We start from the raw sequence: 19669 nt of genomic DNA on the forward strand, positions 1-19669 counted from the left end.
CTAGGAGACAAGTGCCCCAATGGATAGAGTGATGAGCCTGAAGTCAAGAAGACCTGAAGTCATCTCCAGTCTAAGGTACTTACTTGCTGCTTAACCCTGAGCCATTCTTTTGCCTCAGTTTCCTTAATTGTAAAATGGGAATAACAAACTATAAAATGGGAATAACATATACCTCTTGGAGGTGTGAGGATAGAATGAGATGATATTTGTGAAACAATAGGCATTGTGCCTCAAATTTGTAGTAGGCACTTAAGAAATGTTTGTTTCCTTCTTTCCCTCCTCATGGGCTCTTTGGATTCCTAGCTGGCCATCAGAAAGTATGTACTTTGGCAGATTTCACACCTCTACAATAGAATCCTTCCACATCTTTTGACTTTGAGCCATGCTTGTCCATGTCCATAAATCCTTTCCCAAAGGACTTACTGAATGTGCTAGAGGTCTTTCTCTGGTTCATTTAATATTTCTTGGAGACCAGTGAAATAATTGAACTATTATTGTTCCCTTTCATGATATAACCAGTCCATCTCCTTTTTCTTGATGATGTGTTTTATATGATTTCTCTCATAAGGCTCCTCACAGGTCATGTATTACAGCTTGCATCCCTCCACTTTATCCCCTCATGGATTTTTCTTTGGATCACCTGCAACTCATGAACAGATTTTCTTTCTTTCTTTTTTGAGATTTAAACTCAAAATAAAAAGAAGTCTCATTTCTATAGTACTTTAAGCCTCAAAATAACCCTGTGAAAGTAGAGTGAATATTATTATCCCTACCATATATAGAGAGAATTGAAGCTTAGGTAAAGTGTTTTACCTAAGATCATTACAGTTAATAATTGAAACTGAATTTAAACTCAATTCTCCTGATTCCTAGGTTTGAGCTCTTTCTACCACATTATATTGACTAATAGAAACCCAGAATTGGGAACAGGCTTTAGAGATTATCCAATCCAACTTTGATTTTCCAGAAGAGGAAACTAAGGCAAGGTGTAGAGAGAGAATGACTTTCTTAGTGTCACTTAGCCCACATAAGCTCAGATTCCTTCCTCTTAGTCTAATGTACTTTCTATTTACACAACACTGCCTCACCTGTCCATACCTATTTTTGACTGTTATTTCTATGGACTCCCAATTATAATGATTCATTTTTATTATTTCATTTTAAAATTTTATTTATCTTCTATTTCCATATTTAACTCTATGTATCTCTAGATATATTCTTTCATGCCTTTTTCTCTCTATATCACCATTCTCTCTCTCTTGTCTTTCTCATTCTTTCTTTAACTGACTACCTATTCTCATTGGAGCAGGAATTCAAAAGAACCAAGTGTCCCTTAAGTGATCGTCTTAAGGTCACAAGAATTCAGTGAAGTCATAGCATTACCTTCACTCAGTAGAAAGAAAGAAACTGACTTCTTTTTCAGTTAGGATATTTTCATTTATCCAACTGTAAAATGGAAATAAATAATGCTTCCTACTCACAGGCTTTTTGTGGGGATGCTGCTTTGTCCAAAAAAAAAAAAAAAAAAAAAGATAATACTTAGCATAGTGCTCAACATATAGTAGGCACTTAATAAATGTTAATTTTCTTTCTTTCTTATTGGTCTTGTAAAGCACTTTGCAATTGTTACCTCATTTGATCCTAACAACTCTGTGAGGTAGTTGCTATTATTAGGCCCATTTTACAGATGAGGAAACTTGAGTCTTGAGAGGTTAAGTGACTTACCCAGGATCATCTAGTTAGTAAGTGTCTAGAGCCAGATTCCAATTCAACTTTTTTTTTTTTTTTTTTTTTTTTTTTTTACTACAAATCTAGCACTTTCTGTTAGTATTGTCTAGATAGGTGTCTATAATCAAATATCTCCCTTATGAATGAGAATTATTATTTGGTCAATAAATTGGTGAGATGGGTCAAACCTGGAAACTGGAAAAAGAAAACACTCGAAAAACAAAGAACATGGAAAAGGAAAACAAAGAGAACATGGAAAAGGAACAATAGTTCACCATGGGAAGACCTTAGAGGCTGGTTGGATTATTTCATTTGAGTATCCATCTCTTGTTCTTTAAAGTTAGCAACTCAATCCCGGACAGCACAGGGGCCAAGTTGCCTTATATACTTTGGTATCAAAACTTCCATTGCTGAGTCGTCTGATTTTGCATTGGAGGGGAATGTTACTATATTGTTGTTTGTTATTGGAAATGATCTGTTCTAATACTATAGTAGGTAAACTGAGCTTCAGAGAAGTTACTTGCCCCAATAGTGAATTCTATGTATTTACTCATCCTCTTCTTCACTCTGAAAAAGAGTCAGCCCTTCTAGCTAAAGCCAAACTTGTGGGGTTTCCCCTCCCATTTCCTGCAGGAGCAAACCCTATCATTTAATCCTTATCTGTCATTTTTAGTATCTCCTTATAAATTCTCTTTCCACCACACTTAAAAAACTTTGACCTGACCCTACCACCCTCCTAAGCTATCATCTCTCTTCACTTTCACAGCCAAACTCCCAAGAAAGAATTTTCTCCACTCCCTGATGCCAAGTCCTCACAATTTAATCATTTCTCAATCCTTTACAGTATGGTTTCTGGCCTCTTCATTGACCTGGGAAGCCAGCCTAGAGAAACAAGAAGCTCCCAAAAAGTAAATTCTGAAAATACAAAGAAATAAATTTTGATGAGGATGCAAAGGAACTTACCAACCAACTTGTATTTCTAAAAAATATATGCAGGAGATGGAAACAAGGGCATAAATGTAGTCAAGAGGGCTAGAGTTTAGGGTAATTTAAATCTAACAGGAAATCTAAGGAAAACTAAAAGGGTTGCTTACATATATCAGGATATTAAGAGGAGGATCAAAGAATGCACTAAGATCAAAGAAGGTACTAGACTACTGGTTGGGGTGAATGGGACACTGATAACAGGCAACAGATAAAGATCTAAAGTGATTAACTCTTACTTTGTTTCTGTTTTCTCTGCCAAGAAGAATTATCTTTGGAAGGAGAAAGACAAAACATAAATGGTCAGTAGGAGTTGATACCTAAGATAAGTAGAGAGATAATAAGAGTACTTACCTGTTCCTGAGGAGTTCAAGTCAATATGCCATAAACAAACTACTTGCTAGGATACAGGGTCGACTTGAAAGATATGATAGCTGCCACACTGTCTTTGTTTTAGAAAGATCATAGAAGACCAAATATCTTGATTTTTCTTTAAGAAAAAAAAAAAAAAAGAAAACAAAAGAAAGAAAACAGCCTGCAGACTCTAGGCAAGTGAGTTTGTCTTTAATTCCTAGCAAAATTCGAGAAGGTATAATAAACATTATGATTCATAGACATCTAGAAAAGGAAGCAGTGATCACAAAGAACCAGCATGATTTCATCAAGAATAAGTCATGTCCATATCACCAATAAAATAGCTGAGCAATAAGAAAGCCACTCATAGTGTCAGAAATTACTCTCATCAGGAAACATTACTCCCTCTCCCATTCCCTCACCTCAATCTTCAAGAATAATGAAGGAAGAAGACAAACTAAAAAAGAAAGCTGAAAAAACTATCTGGAGATGGGGAGAGATTATAAATAAAGCAGCTGCCTAGAGAGCTACACAGTTGTATAGTTTTAGAATCTCAGATCCAAAGCTGAATCACATCTGATGCATTCTTTGCTTCCCTAGACTCCTTATACACACTCCCTCACTGGGTTAAGGATATGGGCTTTTATTGTTTATTCCATATCTTCCACTGACCTGATCTCTTATTGCTCAGCTCTTAGAGCAAAGGCTATTGGATATACCTATGCAGTAGAGCCCTTTGGAGTCTGGTTTCCAAGTCCAGGATCTATTCTGTGGCCTTAGCGAATTGTCTTCTGCCTTTTGAAATTGCACCTTGTCCTAAGCAAAAGAATGGCTCCTTACCTCATCTATTGCACTGCTAATTGAAGTCTATCTAGGAAAAGCTTGGCCCACTCTACTTATTCTCAAGGAATTCTGCTTCTAAGCTCCATCCTCCCACCCCTTCAAAAAAATTCACCATATAGTCAATGGCAAAAAGCTACTGTTCAGTCATACTCTATCTTCCTCAAAAGAAGAAAAATTTTTTGCAGTCAAGTGCCATACTCTAAAAGACTATATGGAGACTGACACCTAACTCAGAGCCTGGCACTCCAGAGAGCTCTAAGACTTCTTGCTGTGATTTCAAACTAATGTAATTGTTAATCATTACTTATGGACATACATTAAAGGAATTAAAGAAAAACTTTGAGGCAAATACACACACATGCACACACATGAGACAAAGTAACAACTAGGAAGACGAAAACACTATTTCTTGGATTTAACTCATCCATGAAAGGAAACATAACAAAATTGAATGAAAATTAATTCAGAATTTAAAAAAAATCAAAGACTAGACTGCTAGGAAACAATAATCTTAAAAAAGCACTTAATGAGCATTCTGGACAAAATAACAGATTCGGAAGCAAAAAATAAAAAAAAACATTTTTGAAGACCTAATTAGAAAAAAAATTTTTATATTGGATTAGATCAGGAAATGCTCTACAAGTAGAGAATATTCATAGTACACCAAGAAAAGGAAGTTTAAACTTCAATTCAGCAGGACATATTATGACCAAACTATAGAATTGTAAAGAAAATTTAAAAACTATCCTAGTTTCAACAAATAAGTAATAGTGAATTTTTCTAAAGCAACAAAAAAAAAATGTCAAAATGGGACAAAAATTATGCAGAAATAAGATTGGACAACCAAATTATTAACTCTGTAAAAATGTCATTTTTGTTTGAAAACAGAAGAGCTCATTTCAATGATAAATAAAACTTCAAAGAATTCATCAGCAAAAATCTACCACTAGAGAAATTTCTCCAGGTACTTGAAGAAGAAATATAAACTGACTGTGTGGTGACTGGTTTACAAAAATAATACCATATACACCCTAGTCCTGATTACTTTCAGTTAAAATTTAATATTATAGATATAAGAATAAGATATATAGTATTTTCTGATTACAATAGAAATAATCAAAATAGAGTTTGTAATAGACATTTATATTATTAATGTATCATATTATTATCGACCATTATAGCTACAAAAGGTAAAGTACACTACATATATGATAGTATGTAACTATTTAAAATGTTTTAATAGCAATGAGAAATAATTAATAGTGATCACAACAGAAAAAGAATAAGTCATAAATAAGCTGATATCCTTTTTAAATAAGGTTATTAGAGTGGGAAATCAGGGGAAACCTAGATATAGTTCACCACAAGTTAAACTTTTATATATTTTAAATGTTTTACTTATTAAAAAAAAAAACCATAGTCATTTCCTAATAACCACCCCTCCAATATTCTTTCTTTAAAACAGGTAAGCAAAACCAAGATAGCATCATCAACAAATATTTTTAAATCAACAAGTATGTAATGTTCCACATTTGTAGCCCACAGCTTGTCTAATGAGAGGAAGGAAATGTATTTCATCATCATTCTTCTGGAACCTAGATTATTGTTTCATTTCATTCTCATTCTGATAAAAATTTTGTGTTAATTTAATCTACATTATTGTAGCCACTGTATATTGTTCTTTTGGTTCTACTTTCTTCACTTTACTTCATAGAAGTCTTCCCATGCATGTTTCTCTGAATTCCTCATATTCACCATTTCTAAAGGCTTAATAACATTCCATGAATTCATGTACCACAATAACTTAGCTGTATCTTAATTGATGAGTACTTACTTTGTTTCCAGTTTTTTATACTGTGAAAGTGCTATGTTAAATACCTTTAGAATAATACACTTTTAAAAAAACTGCTCTTAACCTTCTAAAGGGGATATATCTACCAGTAAGATTGTTGGGTCCAAAAAACATGAATGGTTTAATACTTTTTATCATTCCAAATTGTTTTTTAGAACAATTGGGTGAATTTACAGTTTAGTCAATAATTATAACAGGATCATTAAAAGGTATGTGCTGTCTTCTCAAAGCCCCTTTCTCCCATATCATCAATTTAAATCTTTTAACATCTTTGACAATATGATGGGTATGAAGTGAAACCTTAAAGTTGATGGTTTGCAATTTTCTTATTTTTAGTGTTTTTGTAACCATTTTTATATAATTTTATTCCTTTTAAAAATTTCATATTTTTGACTACTACTTATCAGAAAATGACTCATAGTCATATATTTGAACAAATTTCCAACATATCTTTTATATTCTTCAAAGATTTTCCTCCACTCTATTCCTATTCTAGCTAAATTGATTTTGTTTGGCAAAAGCCTTTTGCTTTTATATATTAAAATGGACAATTTGGTCTTTTGTGATCTCCTTTATCCTTTATTTGATTATGCATTCTTTTTCTAGGAGTGGTAAAGGAAATGGTAATAATTTAACTATTTCTATTTATTTCCACGTGGAACCTGTGGTATAAAGAATAAATTCTAGCTAAAACTTATTTTCTCTCATATTGATTTCCTGTCTTCTTAGCTCTTTTTGTAAAATAGAGAATCCTCCCCCACCCCCAGTAGCTTATGGTATTGAGTTTATCAAACATTAGGCTGTTTTATTCGTTTCTAGACCTGATTTTTCTAACCTATCTAACCACATTCATCCAGATTTTAGTGAAGCATCTGACAAAATCTTCTATGCTATTGTGAATGAGATGTGGACAAAATTCAATTCAAATCAACATATTTATTAAGTGCCTATACTAGCTATAAGGCATAGAAGTTGAGGTGCATGGAAGAACGATTTGACTTGTTCAGACTGACCCCAGAAAGCAAAATTGTTGCAGATGTGTGGGAATTGCAAAGAGGCCAACAGGCTGATATAAGGAAAATCTTTCCAACAATTAGAGCTATCTAAAAATGAAATGGGTTGTCTTGCATGATAGTGGACTTTCTCACTGGAAGTCTTTGAGTAAAGGCTGGTTGGCCATTTCATTGGCATGTTTTTTTTTTTTTTTGTTTTTGTTTTTTTTTGTTTTGTTTTGTTTTGTTTTGTTTTCCCTGAGGCTGGGGTTAAGTGACTTGCCCAGGGTCACACAGCTAGGAAGTGTCAAGTGTCTGAGATCAGATTTGAACTCCAGTCCTCCTCAATTCAAGGCTGGTGCTCTATCCACTGCGCCACCTAGCTGCTCCCCCATAGGCATGTTTTTGTGGGGACTTTGTTTAGGGTTGATTTAGATCAGTGATGTCAAACTCAAAAAGAAATTGGGAGCACTGATATATATATCCCTGTGATCTGCATAGTAGAAAATCATACATGTGTATGTATGTATATGTTTATATATGTATATATACACATATATATTTTTACTTTGTGATATAGTAGAAAAAGTACCCATGTAAATCAATTTATCTCAGTCTCATTTGTAGATGAAAATGAAAGATGAAAAATGAAATATTCTGTATTCCCATAGTAGAAAAGAGAGAAAAAAGCAAGAAATGGATTCATAAACAGGTGTGAAATGGAATAAATTTGTCAATGCTTTTATAGTGTTATATATGTATGTATGTATATATATATATATAAAATAGCTTTTTATTTATAAGATATATGCATAGGTAAATTTTCAGCATTGACAATTGCAATACCTTTTGTTCCAATTTTTCCCCTCCTTCCCCCCACCCTTCCCCCAGATGGCAGATAGACCAATACATGTTAAATATGTTAAAGTATTTATAGTGTTATATTGTTATCATTGATTATAATAGAGCTTTATCATTTGACCTTTAATGAATTAATACCAAGTGTGTTATGTAGATACCATTCATATGAAGGAATATAATGAAGTACTTATACTTCTTTATATCTATAAGAGAAATTAACAAGTTCCTCAATTGACTTGATTGAATTATCGAACAACTAGTCACTAGCTAGTCAGCTGAAGAATCAGCTATGACCTTGGTTGCTTCAAGGAGAAGAAGTAAGTTCATTAGAGGAGTCATCCCTGGCAATTGAAAAAAGAACCAGCTCTTTCAGAGTCCAATGGAAGGAATTTCTCACCCTCTGGAAGAGTAAAGATGGTGGAATACTTCTCTTATTGACAATGGCATTTTACATCATGACCCAGAAGAAGTACAGAGTGGCTGACATCAGCATGTTGGCAGAAAATGTCAGGATCTAATCCCTAACTTCAAAGTTACAGCTGTTATGCCAGCAAGGCAGGTTAAAGACATCATTCTTTCTAACTATAAAGGAAAATATATGGTATTTGTCTTTTACCTCCCGAACTTTACCTTTAAATGTCCCATCATGCTCAGTCATCATGCAGAAGATTTTCAAGAAACTCAACTGTCGAGTGATTCCCATTCATTCACCTCACATGGGTCAACATACCCCCAAAAGCAAGGTGGATTAGAAACCATAAATATTCCATTGATGTGTGACCCAAAATACACAATTGCTTAGGATGATATTCCCTTAAGGATATATGAGAGAATTTCATTCTCTCATTGAAAGGAATCCTTCACCAGAATTCTATCAATGATTTTAATGTGGCTGGATCACTGTAGCTAGTTCAATTCACAGAGAAACATGATACAATGTGTTCAATTGGCTAGGAAACCTGGAAACAATACAATCAAGTCTGACTTCTAGAAGACTAAGGAATATTTTTTTCAAGCAGAAATGAGAGACCCAGGGAGAATAAACCTAATTTTACCCTCTTGGTGTAAAGAAGTATAAGTGCTCAATACCTTCATGATATTTTAAACTCCAAGACCTTAGTAGACTTAGTCAATACAATATGATGTAATTGTTTAAGTGCTTTTCTAATGAGGACAGATTAAGATAATTTCATTCTCAAAACAGCTGACTGATAGATGGGTTAGGGTTCCTGGATCTCTTTCCCTTTCATCTTTCAATGATCAAGTGCTGTATTAACAATGTTTATATCTTAGTCAAGTGTTAGGTGTTAAACCCACATGATATCTTGTTAGTCTATTAAGTTTGTCCAAAGAACATCGTGAAAAATATACTGAAGCAACTGATCTAGTAGGAAAAGCCATGTCTCTCAGAAATCAGGCCCAATATAACCAATTATAGAGTTTCAAGGGAAAGAGTCAATCTGAAAAATTAAAGCAGAGGTACAAAGAGGGGAAGTCCCAGAGAATACAAATCAGTAACTTGATTAATAGAGACCAAAGGGAATTGGCATGAAATTCCCACAAAAAAAGAAAGGACTTTAGGAAACTGTCATTCCAGATATAAGAGCTGCCTTAGTCACATTCATTCCTCACAATGATGTCTATCTTTTAGTGTACTTTCTGCATGTGTGACAACCCTTTTCACTGACATTGTGCATATTTATGAAGAAATATACTTCAGGTTTATGGGAAAAATGATTTATTACTATTGTTCATGTCATGCCATTTCAGCAAAAGCCTTTCCTTTGAGCTATTTGTATCAACTAAGTATAAAAAGAAAATGTATGAATAGGAAATTATGAGCTATAATTTTTAAAGTGTGGACTTAAAGAGTATACTCAATCCTCAACTTCATGATGGTAGTATTTTTACAAAATGTCATAAAAAGTAAAAATTCTGAATATTGATATATTGAAACCCATGGGAAATAGGTTAGATCCCTTTGACCTCCAAAACTGTAATTTTCACTAAAGATTGCTGAAAATTCCCTATTTTGCATACAGTTCTTTATAACAAAACATGAATTCTGATAATGTGTTTGTTCTAACATGATAACCATGAAATAACCCATAAAATGCAGTACACAAATAAAATTAGCATGAAAAATATTTAGTAATTACCTAGAATTCTGTGAATTTTTGTCCTACTATCTCAATTAAAATTTTTTCCAAATAATATTCTTTTCATAATACATGAAATCTACAGTGCCATAAATACCATATAGCAAATAAAATTCTTAAAACTAAAACATTTTTAAACTTGATCTTTATCTTACATTTTGTCAGATGGTGGTGTCAGAGCTATACTACTTCTCTCTTGATTTCAGAAAAACCTGGAAAGACTTCCATGAACTCATGTAAAGTGAAGGGAGAAATGCTATGATACCAAAGTTGTGTCATGATCAATAAGGTATGACTTAGCTCTTCTCAGCAATACACTACTCCAAAACAATTTTAAAGGACTCATGATGGAAAATGTTATCTACATTCAGCGAAAGAACTGATGGGGGTGAATGCAAATTGAAACATACTATTTTCTCTTTATTTTTTTTTCATAGCTTCCCCCCTTTTTGTCCTGACATGCATGGTTGCTACCATGAATGTGAAAATGAGGTTACTAATAAAATCATGCTTATGCTTAAAGTTTCAAATCTAGGGAAGTTATTCTCTAAGGAATCCAACTTATGAGTACAAGTTTAAAAAGTAGCCAGAAGGAATGTTGCTATTTGAGTTCAATCTTAAAACTATAGCTCATGAACCTTCATCAATGTCTTATCCTTTTACTACAGAGAAATATATACAAATAAACAATAAAAATTGTCAGATAATTCTATACTTCTATATTTCAGATCCAGACAACTCTTACAAAAAGATAAACAAGGAATAATTTAAGAAGAATTTTGGAAATGTTAGATTTCATAAACATTTGACAACTATTGAGTGAGAATCATAAGGAATATACATATTTCTCAGTTTTGCATGGCCCCTTTATAAAAGTTAATGCTGTGCCAGGGTAGAAAAATATGATAAGCAAATAAACAAAAGCAGAACTGTTAAACAAATCTTTATTGACTACAATGAAATACAATTATATTAAATCAGGAGAATTTTAAAAAATGATTCAGAATTAATTGGAAATCAAATATATAATCTTAAAAAATGTATGGATGAATACTACCTAAATTAATCTACTTGTTCAGTGCTATACCAATCAAACTCCCAAGAAATGATTTTATAGAACTAGAAAAAATAATAACAATAAATAAATACATGGTTTTTATTCTCAGGAGGACCTGAGTTCAAATCTGGCCTCAGATACTTAATATTTCCTAACTATGTGACCCGGGGCAAGTCATTTAACCCCATTTGTCTCAGCAACAACAAAAAAGTTACTATCTATCTATCTATCTATCTATCCCTTATTCCAGTGGTACTGTTATTATGCATATGTCTAAAAGAGATTATTAACAGAGTGAGCAGTATTCTTATTCTGTACACACACAAGTATATATATATATATATATGTGTGTGTATATTTATATATACACATGTACATATATATTCTATATATATGTTAATGATATATATGTATTGATATATCCTTTGTTTTTGTGTGTGTGATATGTATGTGCAGATATATGCCAACATATTTTTAAGTATCACCTTCCTCTAAAGTAGTTTTTATATATGTGTGATATATATATGCATAAATCAATACAAAGAAAAGCAAGAAAATGGATTTTAATTTTAAAATTTTGAACTTCTGTTATATAGAACTTGTTTTTAAAGCTGTATATAACCTTATTAATTTATGTATATATATAAATGTATAATATACTTTATAAAACATGTAACACAATATCAATATGTTTACATGCTATACATTTTAATAAAAATAAACATATTTTATAGAAAAGAAGCACTTTTGTATAAAATATAATATATTTATATTATGTACAGAGATATATAATATATGACTAAATCAATAAGGTTGTAACAAATATACTACATAATGAAAGTTCACAATGTTAAAAAAAATAAAATCTTCTTTCTTGCTTTTTTATATTTAAATGTTTATTGATGATTGTGAAGTTCAAAATAAAAATTTAATTATTTAGGAGAAGAAAGGGGCTACTTTTCTCTGGATACTTGAACCCAGAGAATGAACTTTCATTGGATAAAATCAAAGATTCCATTTCCCCTGTGGCCATAAGCCCTCAATGAAATCGGTTATTGGTGCAAGGAGACTTCTGGGAATGTGGAAATGAAGTTCTCTATGAGGGTTCATGATAATATTCTTTTAAACGATGACCAAGATTGCAATAGCAGCATCCAAGAAACCAAGACTCCCCAAATGCCACAGATCAAGAAGAGAAGACAATTAAACTCTGACAGTATTGATAAGTTTCTCTGATAATACAAGCGGAGATACAGGTGCTTCTAGGATTAAGTTTCTCAGTCCTCATTCCAGCTTCTGGTAGACCTTACCCTTTGGAGGCATGAGGACATTATAATATTCTGACCACTTGGTCTATAGTGCTGATGTAAGGAACATGCTGTTCTGAAAATCTTAAAACCCTATAAAAATGTGAGTTACTACTAATACTCTGAGATATTGAGACCTTATCTGTAGAGAAGGATGATCCAGAGGAGATCATTTGACTCTAAGCAGGTGAGATGCCCTCTGCTGTTTTTCTTTTCCATCTTCCGAACTCTTGGATAAACCTTGCTTTGTGTACATAAGGTGTGTCTCATGGCAACCACAACCTCCTTCCCAGCCTGCAGGACAAGTTCTTCCAGTAATTACAATCAAGAGGTTTTCCTGGCTGACACAAGGATTTCTTATTGGCCATGTTGAGTTCTACTCAAGTGCCTACCTGAGAGGAGTTTAACAATAAGTTCTTGTGAACCCAGAGGAGAGAAGAATCCTACTTAGCATCAATAAATATCACCTTAAATCTGAACTTGTTGTTTATCTTTCATTCTCAAAGAGGTACCATGATATCAAGGAAGTAATGCCATGACATCCAAGTTAATTGGATTTAAGGGAGGGAGGGTTGTGCAAAGTCACCTGCCTCACTTTCTCTTCTGGAGCCTTCTGGGTCCAGTGGCTAAATATAGCTCAGGATAACTGAAGATGGCCCTGGATGCAATGGGAGACCTTGGCCTATTAAAACTAAAGTCTTTAACAGACCTCAGTTTGATTGAGGCAATGCTGAATCAATTATTAAGTCTAGGTAAGAAATGAGGCAGAGAATGACCTCTTTTACCTAGTCAAAAAAAATCAATCAAGGAGAGTAAGGTTTTCAAGGAAAGGGAAAAAAGAAAGAAAAGGAAAAGGAAAGAAAAGGAAAGGAAAGAAAAGAAAAGAAAAGAAAAGAAAAGAAAAGAAAAGAAAAGAAAAGAAAAGAAAAGAAAAGAAGCTATGTTGTCCAACTATCCAGTTCCAATTGAATTTGAAGGGGATAGTTCCTACTTATACTCCAAGGAGTTGTCCTTCATTCTCAAATAGGATCAAGACATCAGGGAGGTAATGACATGAAATAATGGTAGAGGTTGTAAGGGATATAGGAAAATTGATAGGATCAGTTCACAACTCCACCAACAATGCAAATCTGAACTACAAAAACATAGACAGAAACCCAGAGCTGGAAGGGATCATCATGTATGTCCCTTTGATCCAAACAATACTGAAATATACTGAGACATTTAGACAAGTAGTACTTCAAATTCTGTTTGAACCTAAAGATTACTAAGATAGGCAGCTCAGGTACCTCTGGACAAAACTATTCCAGTTTCTTTATAGCACCTTATTTTTTTTCAAAAATGACTCCATAATTGTTGGGTTTTTTGGGCAATTTAGTGACAGTAGTGGGTAGTAGATAAAGTGATGGGCATAGTGTTGCAGTTTCAAATGCTCCTCACATATTTAGCCCCTATGTGAACCTGAGCAGGTTATTTAACCTCTATAATCTGTTTCTTCATCTGTGAAAAATGAATTATAATAATAGATCCAACATCACAGGAGTCTGGTGGAGATCAAATAAGGTAATGATATAAAAAGTATTTTGCAAACCGCAAAGTGCTATATAAATGTATGTACATAAGGACAACAAGAATGAATATGGAAAGAATAATGAAACAAGTATAGTCAAATGCTTTGAAATTACTTCTGGGTCCTGATTAATGTGAATCATGAATCCTCATGAAGTGGGTGCATTATTCAATCTTCATTATTTGAAGTTATAATATAGTCATTGTTTCCAGTCCAATGGTAATATGCAGTGAAAAAAATTTAATTAGCTTTTTAAATGTTTATTAACATTCTATAACAGCAAAAAAATAAAAAAAGGAAAGCAAATTTTTAAAAGTTGTTTAAATTATGTATTTGTATTATTGTATTGTATTAAAATATTGTATCTAAACATAAGCCTACACTGATTGTATGATAAAAACATATTTATTATCATTTAAAATATTTTAGCACCATAAATTGAATGGTTTTCTCTGCCATTTTGTTGAGAGTTCTTTTAAAAAGTTACAACTTTTGAGAATATGGTATATAGCAGTACATCACATCCACATATGAGAATAGGCAAATGCAGATTGACAAATTTGTTTTATTGAGTCATTTTTAGTCATGTCTAACTCTTTGTGACCCCTGTTAGGGTTTTCTTGGCAAAGATTCTATAGTGGTTTGCCATTTCCTTTTCCAGTTCATTTTACAATTGAGGGAATTGAGGCAAACAGAGTTAAATGACTCGCCTATGTATCATACAACTAGTAAGTTTCTGAGGCCAGATTTGAATATCATCCCTACCTGATTCCAGGCCTGGTACTCTATCTCCTGTGCCACCTAGCTGCCCCTGGATTGACAAATCAGTAGCATGTTAAAAACCACTGCACAGCTAACACAAGTAACATTAGTTGAATTTTGTTTGCATTAAATGTGACTTGCACTAAATAGAATTTATTTGATCTGGCTTTGGCTAGCTGTATAATAATTAAGCTTAGCTCCAAAGAAGTGATTTGAGAGGACAACCTTGTCCCTTCATTGCAGAAGTGGGGGACTACAAGTATCTCTAATTAAAAATCACATCAGCCTTTTTTGATATGTTGGCTGGTTTTCTTTTTTTATTTATTAAAAAAATAGAAAAAAGAAAGACGGAAAAGGAAAACAAAACAAAACAAAACAAAATAGAACATTGTCATGTGCTCAGCAAAAATCAGGGAGGATTCAAAATATATAACAAATTTTCAATTAATAAAAAAATATATAATAGTAGAAGAAATTATATTCATGAGTGTCCATCTTTTTTCTTTTTTTCTTTTTTTTGCTTCCTTGTAGGTGTTCTTTTGTTCTTTGCGGCCTACTTTTTTTACTTTATTCTTTTTTCCCCCTTTTATCCCTCCCTCACTTCCTCCAAAAAGGCTATAGTTAAGCACAGCTATATTTATATATACATATATATAGATATATTAATACATACACAGACCCACACAGATATACATATATTTATAAACACATATACATAGTGACATGCATACATATCTACATATACTCAGACAGATACACACACATTTACCCATATGTAAACATTCATCTAAAACAGTATTAGTGTGGTTGGTATATAATGTAGATTTCTTTTCATTGAAGTTTTGAATTTGACTTTGTCTAAAATCAATGATTACTAGCTGTGCTTTTTTCTAATAAATTCTACTCCTAACCTTATTATAGTATTTGTGTATAGTTCTTCTTTTCTATCCCGGCTAACTTTTCTACTTTAATTCTGCTCCTTAACTTTCCTTGCTATTACTTAACCTCCCCCCACACCCATGGATGCCTCCCTTTTCTTCTTCCCCCATTGTTTGCTTCCCCCTTTACTTATCTCTCCCCCTTATTTCTTTATATATTTTGAAGGGTGCTATACTTTTCATGGTATATATAGTGTTGCCTATTTAACCCATTTTGGATGTAAACAGATTTTTAGAATTACAAGTCCTCCTCCCCCCTTAATGCCTCTGTGTCTATTATTCATTTGCACCTCATTTGTATAGCATAATTACTATTTTTACTTCATATTAGATGGTTTTGCTATTTAGAGTCATATCATACTCAACTCTTGCTCCAATCTTTCTTTTGAGCTACCCAATTGCTAATGTCAGTCAAATATATGGTATAAATTTCCATGTAAAAAACATAAACCATTTGACCATGCTGAGTTCTTTGAAATTAATCTGCTATTGGCTTTTACATGTTAAATTTTCTATTGAGTTCAGATTTGGTTGAAAGTCCTGAAAATCTTCAAGTCTGTTGAATGTCCATTTATTTTCCATTCAATATAATGGATACTCTTGCTGGATATTTTATTTTTGGCAAACAGGTCTAGTTCTTTAGATTGCTGATGTATGTGATTCCAGAACCTGGAGTCTTTTAATGTGGCTGCCGATACGTCCTGTACAATTCTTATTGTAGTTTCAGCATATTTAAATAATTTATTCCTGGTTTCTTGCAAAAATTCCTCTTTGATTTGGGGTTTTTGAAATTTGGCAATAATATTTCTGTGTGTTTTCCATAAAGGATCTCTTTGAGGTAGTTAGGTGGTTTTCTGAAATTTTTCCTCTTCTTTTTTTTTTATTCTTTGTTATAAAGGTTGACTGTAAAGAAGTGATGAGAAGAGGACCTGGGAAATGTTGGAATATAAAAAAAAAAATCAAAAGATTTCAACAAAATTGTATTTTTCAAAATAAGAAAATATAATGACCTTAGTCCACCTTATGCTTTGGCCAATTTCACAGTCAGCACCCTTTGCACTGAAGCATTTCTAGCAAAAGGGTATTAGCATTTCGGACTCGTTTCAATATATGTTGCTTTCTTGTGATACCAGAGCACAAATGGAGTCTCTTATTTCAGATGTAGTTCTCCATCTCAAATTGCTCATCACAATGGTTTTGAGTAGCACCAGCATACAACCTTATGCTGGCCCATCTATGTATTATATTCATAGGAACAGTGGTATCACACCGGCTGGAATGCTTTACTCATTCAGGGATATTACCAGAGTCCAATTGGATAATGTTTCAGGGTTTCTGCCAGGCTTTCCTAGCCACTATCATGAATACAAGGCGTACAAAGTCCCTATTATTCCTTACCTTGGCTGGAATTCTTTTATTTTACTCATGTCTTTACTTGCAACATCCCATAACACAGATGGTGATTGGGCTATGAGGAGCATATCATTCTAATCTTTTTTTGATGAAATTTGGATAGAAATGTCCCTGAAACAAATCATTATCCTGCTTTTATTATTTTATGTTGAATGTTCTATGGACTATTTTGTATGTGAATAAAATGATTGCTTTTTATAACTGAATAAAAATAATGAGATGGAAGCTCATCTTTTATATAAACTCACTGAAAATATATAGTATAACTTCAGTATTGGACAGGATGATGAGGATGATAAGACTTGATCCTGTCCTCACATAGCTTTAACATTATATCATTAGTAATAATGTTTTAAATTATTAATATTATAACATAATATTTAATAATAGATACAATGACTTGATTACCAGTACTATTACTAATAATTATTAATGATGATAATAAAGCACCTCTGTGAAGTAGAAAAAGCACATATCCCTAAGTGACCTTGAATATTTGGGGGTTTTGGTCCCATGCTCTATAGAAGAAGGCCATATCTAGATTAGCCAAACTAGATGTCAAACTTTTGGGCCTTAGAACCAATTTAAATACTTTTAAAAAAATCAAAGATATTTGTGAATGTTATATCTATAGATATTTACCATAATAAATTTAAAACTTATAAAATTTTATATTAATGCATTAAAATAACAATAACAAACTCATTACATGTAACAAGAAATGTTTTAATGAAAAATAACTACACTTTCCAAAATAAACAATAATTAATGAAAAGTGGTTTCATTTTACTTTTTTTTTTTTTGCAAATCTTTTTAGTGTCTGACTTAATTGAAGACAGCTGGATTTCATAGCTGTTTCTACATTCAATCTGTTGTAATATGTTGTTTTGCTTGAAGTATAAGAAGAAAATCCTACCTCATATAGATATGTAGTTGGAAAAGGGAGGAGCATTTCAGAGAATTATAGATACTTCTTCTTTGGAACCACACCAAAACTGGCTAGGTGACATTTTCTTTTTAAAAAATTTTAATAATAAAAACTTTTTTATTTTTCAAAACACACACAAAAATAGTTTTTAACATTCACCCTTAAAAAACTTTGTATTCCAAAATTTTCTTCCTTCTTCCCCACTGCCCCCTCCCCTATACAGTAAGTAATTCAATATAAGTTAAATATGTGCAATTCATCTAAATATATTTCCACATTTATCATGCTGCACAAGAAAAATCAAATCAGATAATGGGAAAAAATGAGAAAAAAAGCAAGCAAACAACAACAGCAAAAAAAAAAAAAAAAAAAAAAAAAAAGGTGAAAATATTATGTTGTGATCCTAAGAGGTAGTTTCCTGAAGATTAGTTGCAATGTGTTATCTGAAACCAAACCAGTTATTTTTGTGTGTGTGTGTGTTCTATTTAGAAAAATCCATGGCCCAGTTGTTCTTGGATAAATTGTGAGATTCAAAAATGTTCACACTACCATTTGTGCTTTCTGACAATGAAGGTAAATGAATAAATGAAGATCTTTGGTGATTAATTGGTGATAATTACTAATAGGTGCAGCTAGATGCCCAGTGAATAGAATGGTGAGCCTAAAGTCAGGAAGATTCAACTTTGTGAGTTCAAATCCAGCCTCAGACTCTTATTAGATGTGTGACTATGGGCAAGATACTTAATTCTGTTTGCCTCAGTTTCCTCAACTGTAAAATGAGTTGGAGAAGGAAATGACAAACTTTACCAAGAAAACTCCAAATTGGATCACAAAGAGTTGGCCAAATGGAAAACCTAGGAAACAAGATAATAGTAGCAGTATATTCGGTCATTGTCTATATATTTGTCCATTTATAAGACAAAAATATAATTCTGTAGAAAAGATTTTAACTCAGTTTTCATGTTTGCAGCTAACTTCATTGTGAAAGAATGAGGAATAGAAAAGAGCACTTGAAAGGTCTCTGAATTCCCCTGCCCTGGTCAAGAGATTTGGAGACTAGATGATTTCCAAAGTACCATCCAGTTATCAGTCTGCGAACCAGTGTTAAGGTGAATATCCATCAGGCCTGAGCTTATACAGGAGCTTATACAGTCCAGTGGGCTGGATGGACTGTGAGCTTGCACTTATATAAAGCAGTTACTTTGGTGTAATGGAATGAGTATCAAGCTTAGACTGAGAAAATCTGGGTCCAAAACCAAGCTCTGTCCCTTAGTATCTTAACCTATCACTGCTTCTCTGATATTCAGTTTCCTCTGCTGTACAATGAGAGAATTACACCAGATGACTTTTAAGGTTCTTTAATGATCTATAAACAATGGAGATAACAATTCTGACACCCTCTACCTCAAATATTTGTGGTGAGAAAGGTGCTGATGGAAACACAAAGTACTCTAGAAATAGTAATAGTTACTATTATGGCTAATAATAATAATTATAGCTAACATCTATTTGGTACTATGTACCAGGCTCTGTGTTAAGTACTTTACAATTATTATCTAATTTAGTCCTCAGAACATCCCTGGGAGGTAAGTGCTGTTATCCTCATTTCACAGATGAGGAAACTGATGCAAATATATCCAGGGTCCTGTAGTTGTATCTGAGGGCTACATTTGAAGTTAGGTCTAAGTGTTATTATCCCTGTTTTACAGATGAGGAAACTGAGACAAACACGTGCAGTATCATGCATCCAACATCTGAGGGTTGGAATTGAAGTTAATTCTTCCAGATGCCAGGTTCGGGGTTCTATCCACTGCACCACCTAGCTACCTAGTTCTATCTTTAAAAATCCTATTCCATCTTTCTCAGGCTTATCACAGTGCCTGACAGGTAGTAAGTGATTAATGGATGCTTGTTGATTTGA

General features: G+C 32.9%; 1 long non-coding RNA gene across 2 annotated transcripts in view; it reads right to left on the bottom strand.

The window, feature by feature from the left end:
• LOC141555598 (uncharacterized) overlaps positions 1-19669 on the bottom strand; it is a 199036-nt gene that overhangs the window by 113384 nt on the left and 65983 nt on the right. Inside the window, exon 1 of one of the 2 annotated variants that reach the window (XR_012486276.1) lies at positions 3067-3080. The exons of the other annotated variant lie outside the window; for it this stretch is intronic. This is a non-coding gene — a long non-coding RNA (uncharacterized LOC141555598). Of the gene's footprint in view, positions 1-3066; positions 3081-19669 lie in introns of those variants that run through there. 2 annotated transcript variants of the gene reach the window in all.

The sequence above is a fragment of the Sminthopsis crassicaudata genome, chromosome 2 (assembly GCF_048593235.1).
Source record: "Sminthopsis crassicaudata isolate SCR6 chromosome 2, ASM4859323v1, whole genome shotgun sequence".
In the NCBI taxonomy this organism is placed as follows: Eukaryota; Metazoa; Chordata; class Mammalia; order Dasyuromorphia; family Dasyuridae; genus Sminthopsis; species Sminthopsis crassicaudata.